Source organism: Sapajus apella, unplaced genomic scaffold (genome assembly GCF_009761245.1).
Source record: "Sapajus apella isolate SASKATOON/1434 unplaced genomic scaffold, GSC_monkey_1.0 scaffold6, whole genome shotgun sequence".
NCBI lineage: Eukaryota > Metazoa > Chordata > Mammalia > Primates > Cebidae > Sapajus > Sapajus apella.
The window spans coordinates 13583388-13597808 of NW_022436946.1; the positions used below are offsets into that span (position 1 = coordinate 13583388).

The following is a 14421-nucleotide window of genomic DNA, read 5'->3' on the forward strand; positions in this document are numbered from 1 at the left end:
CATTTACAAAAAGAAAAAAGTTATACAGGGTGAGTATCCCTAATCTGAAAATCTGAAATCCAAAATGCTCCAAAATCTGAAACTTTTGGAGTACCAATGTGACTCTCAAAGGGAATGCCTATTGGATGGAGCAGTTTGGTTTTTTGGATTAGGGATGCTCTACCAGTATATATATATGTGTGTAAATTCATGTGTGTGTGTATTTTCACACTTCTCATGAAAATAAACCTGTGTACTTAAACCCAGAATCTGGAAGACAAGAGTTCAAGGATGAGCTTAAATAAGCTATGACCAAATTAGAATGGCCCACACACAATCACCTGCATATGTATTTTTCTAAGAGGACTCAGAGCTCCTGGTCTTCTCTTAGAGAAAGTTTTAACACTATTTAGAAAACATTTTTGTGGAGTAAATTAGATAATAGATAATAAGGTCTTTCTCCTCTCCTTGGAAGAACCATGAATTTTCTACATGTTCAAGCTCTCAGGGTCTTAGAGATTCAATAGGGAAAGAAGGTGCTGGATATAGGTAGAAGACAGTAATGGTAAAGATAAAGAGGGTCAGTGCAATTCCAAAGGCCAAGTAGAGCGTCTGCTAGGCCTCATTTTGTGTTTTGAACAGGTTGGTTCTGCTGTATAAGAAGTTTTGGTGATGACCTTAGCTTTATAAAATGAGGTGTCATGCTGTCTCTCACTTATCTCTATTTATGTGTGTTTGTGATGACCTTTCATCTGTGGTCTCTATGGACACTCATGCTCTGTATTGTTGGATCCAAAGGCTCTCGAGGGAATATTCTGTCCACTGATTTGATGCATGGGATTTGATACAATGTGAAATTTTCATCTCAAGTTTAGTTTTTAGGCTCCTTCTTAAGGAGAGAGACGTATTATCTTTTGAGGCCTACTTTTTTCCTAGTTTGTCTATATCCTGTCAATATAAACTTTCATCTCGTGTGGACATGACTTAATAATGAGGGATCCCTATGGATTAGTTGTAGCCTCAGTGTCCATGAAATGAGAGAAAATAATGGTTGATTTTTTTTTAATCGTGGTAACATAAACTTTACCATTTTAAGCATTTTAAAAGTATACTTCAGTTGCATTAAGTACATTTACATTGCTATGCAACCAGAGGATTTTTTTAACAATGAATTTTTCTGTGCAAATATTTCTACCTTGCTTAGTCAGAAATTTCTCCCCAGAAAACCATATATCTCACCCCAAGGACAACATAAAAGTAAAATGTGTTTGCTAAAATAACTGAACACATCAATTTAAGTTTTTACAATAAATTAGACTCAATGTTACAACTGCCACCAAATCTGTTACTAAATCTGTCAGGATTTTAATTAGCTACTGCATATCACACCCTATGAATGCAGTGTTTGTTGTGGCAGATCTTCAGGTTTCTCACTTCTGTTTCCTAAGTAACAGTCTATTTCTAGGTAGGCTGCAAGACTGATGGCACTTACCTCAGCACACTTGGTTCTACTAATTCACCGCGATGATACTGATTGCCTGTTACACTAAGATAGGCTACTTCCAGCTAACTTCCGTGTCATACATTTCAGCCTCTAAAACAGAAAAGTGGTTTTATATGGTACAAATAAAAATGGTAAGGTATTAAGAATTCTAAAGGTTTTAATTACTTATAAGCCAAGAGGTAGATATGTTGTGCCTTCCCCGTTTCACAGACGTGAAATCTGAAGCTCAAAGCTTAAATAATAGTCTCACATTAGAGCTGGATTTTAACTTATGTTGCCTTGCTAAAGAGTACTGTAGGATGTTAGAGTCTAGTGCCATTCGTAGATTTATGGGGAAATAAAACTGCAGATGAGAAGCCTTTATCACATATGTTTGAGAGTTTTCAAAAATAACTGAATCCCAAAGAGACCGATGTAATGCTCTCAGTATGGGTTTTTCAACATGTTTCATAGGAATCACTTTGCAAAACTCCGAGATAATCATTGTAGAATTGTGACTTGTAAGGGGCGTGTTAAACTGACAAATGGTCTCTTAGTTTCTCTTCTTCAAATGTTTATTTTAGAAAAGTTGAAGATAAAAGCCAGGTGTGGCAAGTGCGCACCTGTAGCCCCACCTAATCTGGTGTCTGAGGCAGGATCCCTTGAGCCCAGGAAGTCCAGGCTGCAGTGAACCATGATCAAGCCAGTGCACTGCAGCCTAGGGGACAGTGTGAGATCTCTTTTAAAAAAGAAAGAAGAAAAGAGCACAAAAAAAAACTGGGAAGAGACATTGCTTTCACATTGTTTCTTGGCACTATTAAGTATAACAGTTTTATGGTTTATATTATTTTCTTCAAAAGAATTTTTCCAATCTGGCTTTTCCCCTCAAATAATTTTTAGCTCTAGAACATAGGATTTATTAATTTTACATAATAAAAAATTATACAAATATATATATACTATTTGTGTCCAGTGGTGTTTCCTCCATCCAAGTAGACAGACATTAAGTACTTTATTTAATAATACTATAACAGGCCTTGGTGTAAGCCACTGCCTTTGCTCCTGAGAATATGAATGAATATATCATTCACCATTTCTTTATCTCTTGGTTTTCAGAAAAATTTCTTGAGTTCATTTAGCTAAGTTAAGATACATAATTTTATTTTCATTACTTTTCTGTATTTTCTTCTTTTATGGAAATATTGCCCTTTGAACTGTAATTTCAAAATCATTTAAACCCTACTGATGTAGCTCAGTAATCAGAATGAATCTTCCAATTTTCAAATGAAAAAAACCAGACAGCAGAGAAATATAACTGCCTTTTTCCAAACTCCCAAAGGAAAACATTAGAGCTAAAAAATCATGTACTTTTGCAACAGATGACACTTATTTGAAAGAAAGTTTTCCTTTTCTCTTCATTCATCAGAAAATTATGTGGGGGAGTGCACGGTTCCAGAAGTTTAAGATGAATATATGCTTTGAGTTCAAAAGTACTTAGTAGTCACTGTAAAGATACTAGGTGCACTTCCTGGCTTAGAGATAACTGTGTTTATATTACTGAATCCAAAGACTGTAAAGAAGTTATTGCAAGTGTGTTGTATTTACTGCCTAAAGTACATATATATTCCATAATGTCTGTGCATGCAAGGGATCTAGGTTGTGCACGCCTTATGAGAATCTAATGTCTGATGATCTGAGGTGTAACCGTTTCATTCTAAAACCACCTCTCCTCCCAACCCCCGCCCCTGGCCCAGAGAGGGGTCCTCTGTCTTGCACTATACCTATTTGTTTACATGTCCTAACAACCTTCTTTTGGAATATAAACTCGAGGGTTGGGGAGCAAGACAGAGAAGATGTCTTTTCCCCCCACTCTTCCCAGTTTCCCTATAACTTAGCTGAATATTGAGATACAGATGATTAATTATGTAGAAGCTCTGGGTGACTATTTATTATGTAGACTTAATGCATGTGTAACATGTTTATTCTGCTGTCTTCCTGTAAATGCCATTCTTTCAGATCAGAATCTGAAACCAAATAGAGCCAACCAATCATGTGGGCAAGATTATAGGGGCATCATTTTAATGTATTGGCTTTTTGGTCTATTTCTGTATTTAAATCTAGAATTTCCACTCAATCTATATAACCCACTAATTGAATGTTAGACTCACATTATAAAAATGATTTTGAAAAGAAAATAAGAGGGGAGAGATTATAGTAAAGCCCTACTTTTATTATGTTTTATTCTTCAGTTTTATTCTTTGCACAGGAATACAGGTTTGCCCACAGGGTGGTGGTTCTTCATCTGTGCTACTGTGTGAGTAATGGCTGCCTACCATCTGAAGTCGTTGTCATGATAAACTGGGTGATGCCATTGAATAGACTGGCTTTGGGCACCACAGGGTGAGAAATCTAGGTCACTAGTCATAAACAGCTTTGTCCTAGCAACAAGAGGCTTGCTGATTGTCATCTGTCTTTGCACAGACAGCTGATCCTGGCACTTAAAATCATTGGCATAAATTGAGTCAGATATTAGACTGAATTATATGAAATTGCCCTACTTGACTATTTTTGACCTAATATGATAATTTCATGTTGTTCAGCTTAGCACAAAGTACAATGAAGAAAATCTGTTCAAATTTTAGTCTCTTATGGTATAATTTTTACATTTTTTTTGTGGTACAGATAATATTATTACCTGTTTTTCTTTTTAAATTATTATTATATTTTAAGTCCTGGGATACATGTGCAGAACATGCAGGTTTGTTACATAGGTATACACGTGCCATGGTGGTTTGCTGCACCCATCAACCCATCACCTACATTAAATATTTCTCCTAATACTATCCCTCCCTTAGCCTCCCACCCCCGACAAGCTGGAAACCATCATTCTCAGCAAACTAACACAGAAACAGAAAACCAAACTGAATGTTCTCACTTATAAGTTGAACAGTGAGAACACATGGTCACAGCAAGGGGAATTTGTACATTTTTTAATTAAAAAAATATTACCAGTTAAAAACAAGTTCAGTAGTCTGTGATAATTTATACAGTTAACATCTTTCACTTTCAGAAGCATCATTATTCTAGGCAACAATGACATAGAGGGGTAGAGATGGATTCTAGGACTTCATAAAAAAGTTAAAGACATCACAAATTCCTAACAACAGTAATGCTGAAGTCTTTGCAGCATGAAGTCTGCATCTAAAAGAGGAGTGATTATGGGGAGAAGGGAAGGGGATGTTTGGGGGATAAGATGCGCTCTGGAGGGGATGTAGGATGAGAGTCTGTAGGCAAGGGACTGTCAGGCAGATCTATAGGTATGAGAGAGCCGGGAAACAGGCCCACAGAAACAGTGATCATGGGAATATACCTTAGTGCCAAGCTTGGCTTATCTTCCAAGCAGCACAGGCAGGTATCTGGGGAGACAGGCACATATGTGTTTTCACTTCCACTTATCCCAAAAGGATGAATTCAGACGCATACACTGAAAGATCATGCTCTGTGCTGACGTCTGAAATCAGGTACCTGAGGGATCCCATTTTTGCTTTGCTACTAGAGAAGTAAATTGAAATGTCCGAAAAAAACAATTCATCCCTTGGTTGATAATACTGAATTGTAATCCATTTAATAATTAGGGTGAGAAAACACTCATCAGATCCTTTGGTGGCTTGGATTATTGAGAAAAGGGCGTAAGAGCATACTGAATCCAAAAGGTGTAAGAATAATGTGAGATGTGAGAATAATATGAGAGTATGATAACCAGCTAAGTTTGATTAACTGAGGTCATACTATACCTTAATGACATTATTTGGCATATTTGTGTCATTAAAACAATATAATAAGTATAATGGAACTAGCTTTTCCTTGAATTCTATATTTCCTATAACTAAATTATATTAGAATTTTATCCAGCTACTGAAGAAAATCTTTCTGATGGTTTCTAAGTGTGATGTTCCTAAATCTTAATAATAATGATTTTTCTATTCGTGGCTCTTTGGGTTGCTTCTGCCACTTCTGTTTTGAAGGAACTTAATAAGCACAGGGTTAATAATTACAGCATGTGATTATTGAAGGCTTAATGACTAGAGTATTTTCTTGTGACTTTTCATGTAGACATAAAAGGATTTTTACTTTTTATAAACTCACAGGCTGTCTTGTGCCAGCTTATATATATCTGGAAGCGGAATAGTATGTATTTGGCTGACTCCAGTTCACAAGTGTCTTACGAATCTTTGTGGCAAATAGATACATCCATCTATGGTAGAAGGCAGGAGACTGCCATGGGGACTTGTCTCCAGGATCATCAAGGTCCGCAGTATAAGAAACCTGATGTTACAGGCCAGTCGTGGTGACTCTCACCTATATTCCCAGCACTTTAAGAGGCTGAGGCAGGCAGATCACCTGAGGTCAGAAGTTCAAGAGCAGCCTGGCCAACATGGTGAAACCCTGTCTCTACTGAAAATTACAAAAATTAGCTGGGTGGGTATCATGCACCTATAGTCCCAGCTACTCAGGAGGCTGAGGCACAAGACTCACTTGAACCCAGGAAGCAAAGGTTACAGTGAGCTGAAATTACGCCACTACACTCCAGCCTAGGTCACAGAGCAAAACTCCGTCTCAAAAAAGAAAGAGAAAGGAAACCTGATGTTACAGAGCATTGTAATGAGGTAAGGATTTCCTAGGGTATATTGTTGCCAAATAAATAGTATGAAGCGGTAAGGCAAAGTTATAGGCCTAGGCAAGAATGGAAAAGAAAAAAAGGAATCATTAATGTTGGAGACAAAAGGACAGATATTAATCAAGTATTTGCTGGTTAATAGCAAAAGAAATATCCTTTTTTTCTGGTTGAGGATTCATGAGTTGTTTTTCAGGATATAAGTGAATTTATACAATTCCTTACTTATAGTACAACATGCATTGGTCCTCCTTCCCCCACAGATGGCATGGTGAATTGTGAAATTTCATTGAAAAAAATATAACTGGTCAACTCTTAGAAGTACAGATATGTCCTTATTTGAAATGGCTTGCAGTGTTTTTCAAGGAGATTAGCACCTATTGGACTCTTTCTGTGCCTATTAAAAGCGGAAATCGTAGCTGGATGTGATGGGGTACCTCCATAGTCTCAGCTACTTGGGAAGATTGCTTGAGCTCAGCAGTTTGAGGCCAGCCTAGGCAACATAGTGAAACCAACATTCCTAAAAAAACAAATTTTTAAAATAATAGAAATCAGAAATTGGTAAAAAACAAAACAAAACAAAAGACATTGCAAAAAAGAGGGATGGTGAAGGTAAGCATAGTCTGTTTGGGGATTGACAGATTATGCCTAAAATTTTAAGATTCCTAACTATGACTTGCATGTGTTTCCTGTAATGTGCTATTAGTTATTTCCCATTGCATCTAAGAACTTTATTAAGAAGTACCTAGCATGGCAGATAGCGAGAATCAATATTTTGTTGCTTTACTAGAGGAGACACTATTATTTTATATTTTATAAACAAAAGTAGAATTTTGTGCGATAAGTTTTTTCTTGGAGCGTATTCTCTTCATAAAATAAATGTGGAAAACATATTGTCATCTTCTGCTACAATTGATACCCAAAAAAGGCTTTGTGAAAAGAATGCCAAGATAGTGTCACTACTATCACAAAGCTTTAAGTGAATAAAAATGTGAGAGAAGCTAATACTTAGCATATGGTTTTTCCCAAAACTGGAAAAGCTTGTATAAGAATATTATCTAGGCTTCTTCCTCTTCCGGGGACGTTGTGTGCAGGCACTCGGAATGGCCCAGCATTTGACATACCGGCGTAGGCTTTCCTACAATACCGCCTCCAACAACACTAGGCTGTCCCGGACCCCTGGTAATAGAATTGTTTACCTTTATACCAAGAAGATCGGGGAAGCACCAAAATCAGCATGTGGCGTTTGCCCAGGCAGGCTTCGAGGGGTTCGTGCTGTAAGACCTAAATTTCTTATGAGATTGTCCAAAACAAAGAAACATGTCAGCAGGGCCTGTGTTGGTTCCATGTGTGCTAAATGTGTTCGTGACAGGATCAAGCGTGCTTGCTTTATCGAGGAGCAGAAGATCATTGTGAAAGTGTTGAAGGCGCAAGCACAGAGTCAGAAAGCTAAATAAAAAATGAAACTTTGAGTAATAATAATAAAAAAAGAATACTATCTAGAAACTATTTAAAACTTTAAAAAGTGATTTTGAAAATGAAATCATTATCGAAATGTTATGATTAGCTAAATATGAACATCTTGTGAAAGTAAATAAAATGTAAGCTGCCCTTTTGCAATAATGCTGTCTTTCTAAAATTTTTTTGAGAGACCTTTTTCCCAGAATAAGCATGACTCTTAACAGAGGACTTTCAGCTCTGTTATATATTAGCATATGAAGTGCATACCCATGTTAATGGTCCAACCTCAAGCATCTTTTGTGCCATCACTAACAACCGGAACACAGAAAATTGTGAACAGAAATCACCTCTAGACATCTCTCACTTGTCACTGCCTAAATATTGTAAATGTAACATGCATTTTTCTGATTAGAAAAGTAATAAGTACATTTTTTCCGGAGATCGAGTCATGCTCTGTCGCCCAGGTGGGAGTACAGTGGCACTATCATAGCTCACTGCAGCCTCGAACTCCTGGGCTCAAGCAATTCTCCCTGCTCAGCCTCTTGCGTGTCTGAGACTACAAGCACATGCCACCATGCCTGGCTAATTTTTTTTTTATTATTATTTTTGTGGAAACAAGGTCTCACTGTGTTACCCAGGTTGCTCTCAAATTACTGGCCTCAAGCAATCCTTCCACCTTGGCCTGCCAAAGTGCTGGGATTACAGGTGTGAGCCGCTGCACCTGGCCATATTTATTTAGAAAATAAAAAATTTAAATTGTTTTTAAATCATCTATAATCCGTACCATCTCTGTATAACTATGTTAACATTTTGGTATTTATTATTCTGGTCTGTATAAACGAACGTATATGTGTGTTTACAAATGTGACATGTCATTACACTGTGATTTTACAGCCCATCTTTACAGTTTACATCAGAAGCATTTTCAAAACATTCTTCTGCAATGGTTAAGATGGCTCTCCTCTTATTTAGGATTTCTTCATTAAGGATTCAGATGTAATTTTCCACCTCCCACCACCACTTGTCAATCTCATGGATAAAGAAATGGTTGGTTTATTTTATGTTTTAGATTTTTCAAGCCTGCCACTTCCATAGGTGGTTTATGTTTTAGTCTGCATTTCTCTGATTACTGCTGATGTTAAACATTTTTATATACTTGTTAGCATTTTTCCTTTCTTTTGTCAATTACATATTTCTTTGGACATTTTTTATTGGGGTGCTTAAACTTTTTATAAATAAAATGTACTTACCTTTTCTTGTCAAATGTGTTATAGATAATTTTCCATTTTAACATTTGCCATTTGATATCATTATGGGTTTTGTTTATTTAAATTTTTATTGTTTTGAGAATGATGATTTCAGAAATCTTCCTATTACAGAGAGTTGATTTTGGGATAGCTTTAGGTGGTTCGGTCAGATCTGTACCAAAACGATTTCAAATACCCAAGTGACCTATAAACTGTGAATTCACAAGACCCAGTGAACCCTAAGGTCTGAGCTCTGGGACATAACCACAGCCTCAAAGCTAGGGCAGGATTAAGCCAGCTCAGATGCACTCAGCCTGCAGAATCTAACTAGGTCAGTCTGCTGTGGCTCTCTCAGATTGTGGGGCTATTTTTGTCAGTGTCTCTTCTGCCTATGAAAATTAGAATTGAGGAAAGCTACAGATGCTTTCCATATGGTTGCTATTAGTGAAATTATACACAGAGAATTTAATTTGAAAACAGAGTTGATAACACTCACATTATTTAGAGACTTAAAGGTTTATGAAAGATACTTCTAGCTATCACACCTGCAACTCTCCCATTTGCAAAGAGCCTTAATCTTATATGTGGTAGCCTTCTGTCCTGTTCTTGCTTTTGCCAAGGAAGGAGACTTCATTCTGGTGTTCATGATTTTGCCGGGCGTAATGTAGTTCTTCATTAAGGATTTAAGCATAATTTTTTCGCCTGTCTTTCCCCTCCCCAGCCCGCTTTTATTCAAATATATACCTCCTAGGTTTTTGCATTGACGTTAGTAGACTGAGCAGATAGCTGCTCTAGTTCTTCCTATATCTAGGATTTAGAGAATTTTCATTCGCAATCAGTTGTACTTGTTCTTACAACAGTTTGTGTGGATGCAGCAGTGATGGTTTATCACTCTAATTGGTCCATGAGATGTACTTGATGTTTCACAAGGTTCTAGGAAGAGAAAAAAAATGTTTATCCGCATCAGACTTGTGGAGCCTACTAATGGAGTTTAATATCTATTTTTGCCATCTGTGAAAATGCATTATGGGTTATATTTAAAGTATTGGAAAAAACTGAAGTGGAATTGATCATTAAACTTAGTTACTGTCTGCTAAGGCACTCGGGTGACCCTCTAAATTTGATTTCCCCTAAATTTCCAATTAATGTGCTTATCCTGGTACTTTTGATTTGCAAAGAGAATTTACTGCCACATGATATTCATTTTATGGGAAACGTCATGTTGAAACAGTATTATGTAACTATATCTTTTAAAGAAAATCCTGCATTAATAAAACTAAGAAACACAATGTAATGACATTTGTAAAATGTATCTCAGAACTACCCTCAGATTAATAAATATTGAGGAAAAGAGAAGTCCTCAGTCAAGTAAGTTTAGAGTCCTTATTGAATTGCTTGCTTTACTGTAAGATTCCTCAAGACATTTAGTATATGTGTTATAATTCTCTAAAAGAGACACAATTCATACAATTTTTCAAATACATTTAATATCAGAGCCTTCCATTTCAGAAGAAAGTACCACTCAGAGCATACTCTTGGTAAATCCTGAGCTATAGTAGCAGCCTTGGAATAAGTGATTAAGAATAGTGTCCTTTGTGCAGACTTGGATGAATCTGGAAACCATCATTCTCAGCAAAATGACAAAAGAACAGAAAGCCAAACACCGCATGTTCTCACTCATAGGTGGGTGTTGAACAATGAGGACACGTGGGCTTAGGGAGAGGCGCATCACATACTGGGGGCAGTTGGGCAGGTAGGGGAGAGACAGTGGGATGTGGGGGGGGGGAGGGATAACATGGGGAGAAATGCCAGATATAGTATGCACCTTAAGTTAAATAAATAAATTAAAAAAGAAATAAAAAATAAAAATAAAAGTTCTGCACATTTAGCAAAAAAAAAAAAAATTAACATTATGATTCACAGTTTAAGAATTGTTGAACATGGGTCTGGGCATAGTGGCTCATGCCCTTAATCCCAGCACTTTAGGAGGCTGAGGCTGAAGATCACTTGAGGCCAAGAGTTTAAGACCAGGTTGGGAAACATAGTGAGACCCTCGCTCTACAAAAAAAATTAAAACCTGGCCAGGTGATACTCTCCTGTAATCCTAACTGGGACGCTGAGGCAGGAGGATCACTTGAACCCAGGAGTTTGAGGTTACAGTGAGCTATGATATCACCACTGCACTTCAGCCTGAGTGGCAGAGTAAGGACCTTGTCTAAAAAGAAAAAAATATATCAATATTATGATTAATAGTTTAAGAATGATTTAACAAATATCTATATTCAAGTACACATATACAGAAAACAACCCCCAATTGATTAAGAAAATGACTTCCCAACCCCAAATTCTGTTGTGCAAGACACTGTTGAAGAAAGCTGAGGAATTCTACTTAATGTCGAAGAGTTTAATAATTTAGGTGGCAAAGAAAGCATTAAATAAATACATCTACATCATACCAGAATGACCATGGGCAGAGAGAAATGAGACTCTTTTCTTCAGTTGCAAATGGCTCTTACAACAATAATGATGGTAAGTTGTGCCAGGGTCCAATTAAAGTAGCCTTTATTCCATAATTCACAGTTATTATACTTTACTCTTTATTCTGAGGATGTTTAGTTAGCTTTTATTTTACTTTAGGGGAAAAAGTATGAGAAATATTTCATTTTGCTTTTGTGTTTAAGAATAGTGCCAGATTTTAATTTGGTTCAGGCTGCCCAATGTGAGGTCTGCCCTGGCCCTGGGAGGGAAATGCTGGACTCACTTGAGATGGATGTTTCAGGGCTTCTCTTGAGCCAAGAATAAGAATCTCAAATCAAGTGGCACGTGGTCTCATGAAATTGCTCCCAGAAATTCCCCCAGCTCAGTGCCTGCTGTTCCAGATAAGAGAGATTCCATCACCCTTTGCCACACAGAGCCAGCAAGTTTCACCTTCAAATTGCCCTTTGTTCAATTTTCATATTTATTTCTGGCCCATTTTAAATTAGGCATCTGACAGTTTCTTCCAACTGATCACATCAAATTGATTTTTTTTTTTTCTGTTGAAAAAAGGTTAAAAATATCTGAAGGTAGGCCATTATGTAAAAGAATCCATTTTCATATTTTTGCTGAAGTTTACAGCAAGACAGTTGAAATAGAAATGGAGAAGGGAATAGGTAAGAAGTTTACTTTCTTTTTGTATCTTTTGCTTTGGAGAAAATGTTGGTATATTTTTAGAAAAACTTTTTTTGTTGTTGTTTTGGTGTGTTTTATGTTCAATTTTTTTCCATTTTAGTTAATGTTCCTGTGAGTCTAAAGGAGCCAAATGTTGCATTCATTTTTTTGCTATCAATAATAAATGGGATTTGGTGGCCTTGGGTTACATATTTTTAAATTTAATTTTTTTTAAATTTTTATTTCAGGGGTACATGTGCAGGTTTGTTATAGAGGTAAATAATGTGTAGCCAGGGTTTGAAATTTAAATTATTTTGTCACATCAGGTAATAAGCATGGTACCCAATAGGTAGGTTTTTAGTCTCACCCTCCTCCTGCCCTTCACCCTCAAGAAGACCCTGGTGTCTATTGTTTTTTTCTTGGTGTCCATTGTACTCAGTATAAATAAGAACATGCATTATTTGGTTTTCTGTTCCTGCATTAGTTCACTTAGGATGACTGCCTCCATCTCCATCCCTGTTACTGCAGAGGACATGATGTTGTTGTTTTTTATGGCTGCATGGTATTCCATGGTATATATGTTCCACATTTTCTTTATCTCATCTACTCTTGATGGGAATCTAGGTTGATTCTATGTCTTTGCTATTATGAATAGTGCTGTGATGAACATATGCATGTGTCTTTTTTTTTTTTTTTTTTTTTTTTTGAGACGGAGTTTCGCTCTTGTTGCCCAGGCTGGAGTGCAATGGCCTGATCTCGGCTCACCGCAACCTCCGCCTCCTGGGTTCAGGCAATTCTCCTGCCTCAGCCTCCTGAGTAGCTGGGATTACAGGCACGTGCCACCATGCCCAGCTAATTTTTTGTATTTTTAGTAGAGATGGGGTTTCACCATGTTGACCAGGATGGTCTCAATCTCTTGACCTCGTGATCCACCTGCCTCGGCCTCCCAAAGTGCTGGGATTACAGGCGTGAGCCACCGCGCCCGGCCCGCATGTGTCTTTATGGTAGAACAATTTATATCTCTTTGAGTATATACCCAGTAATGGGATTGCTGGGTCAAATGGTGCTCCTGTTTCAAGTTCTTTGAGAAATCGCCAAACTGCTTTCCACTGACTAATTTACATCCCCACCAGCAGTGTATAAACATTGCCTTTTTTCCACAACCTCACCAGCATTATGTTATTTTTTAATTTTTTTTTTTTTTTGAGACGGAGTTTCGCTCTTGTTACCCAGGCTGGAGTGCAATGGCACGATCTCGGCTCACCGCAACCTCCGCCTCCTGGGTTCAGGCAATTCTCCTGCCTCAGCCTCCTGAGTAGCTGGGATTATAGGCACGCACCACCATGCCCAGCTAATTTTTTTGTATTTTTAGTAGAGACGGGGTTTCACCATGTTGACCAGGATGGTCTCGATCTCTTGACCTCGTGATCCACCCGCCTCGGCCTCCCAAAGTGCTGGGATTACAGGCTTGAGCCACCGCGCCCGGCCATTTTTTAATTTTTTAATAGCCATTCTGACGGGTGTGAGGTAGTATCTTATTGTGGTTTTAATTTACATTTCTCTAATATTAATCTTTTTAAATTTTTTCACACACATAATGTCAGACCTACAGAAAAGCTGAAGAGTTGCAAGAATAGTACAAAGAATTCCCATGTACCCTTCACTTGGATTTTTCAAATGTTAATAATTTAAAAATATTTTTGGGCAGGCGCAGTGGCTCATACCTGTAATCCCAGCACTTTGGGAGGCCAAGGCGGGCGGATACAAGGGCGATCACAAGGAGATTGAGACCATCCTGGCTAACACGGTGAAACCCTGACTCTATTAAAAATACAAAAAAATTAGCCAGGTGAGGTGACACGCACCTGTAGTCGCAGCTGCGCAGGAGGCCGAGGCAGGAGAAACACTTGAATCCAGGAAATGGAGGTTGCAGTGGTTGCAGTGAGCCAAGATCGCACCACTGTACTCCAGCCTGGGTGACAAAGCAAGATTCACACACTCGCTCTCTCTACATATATATATATATATTTTATATATATATTATATAATATATATTATAATATATATTGTATATATTATATAATATATATATAATATTCATATAATATATATTATATATATTATATAATATATATATGTAAATATATATAAATATATAAATAAATATAAATTATAAATAAATATAAATTTATTTATTTATTTATTTATTATTTTTTTAATGTGGGTGCCTAGTAGCTATATATATTTATGGGGTATGTGAAATATTTTGATATAGACATATAATGCATAACAATCACATCAGGGTAAATGGGGCATTCACCTCAAGCATTTATTCTTTCTTTGTGTTACAAACAATCCAGTTATACTCTTTTAGTTTTTTTGTTTGTTTTGAGATGGAGTCTTACTCTGTCACCAGGCTGGAGTGC

At 37.1% G+C, this 14421-nt stretch overlaps 1 protein-coding gene and 1 pseudogene across 18 annotated transcripts in view; both read left to right on the plus strand.

Moving 5' to 3' along the window:
• The window catches only part of MAP7 (microtubule associated protein 7), a 199708-nt gene that overhangs the window by 55124 nt on the left and 130163 nt on the right, over positions 1–14421 (plus strand). The window lies entirely within an intron of this gene.
• Positions 6656–7627, plus strand: LOC116549245 (annotated as a pseudogene).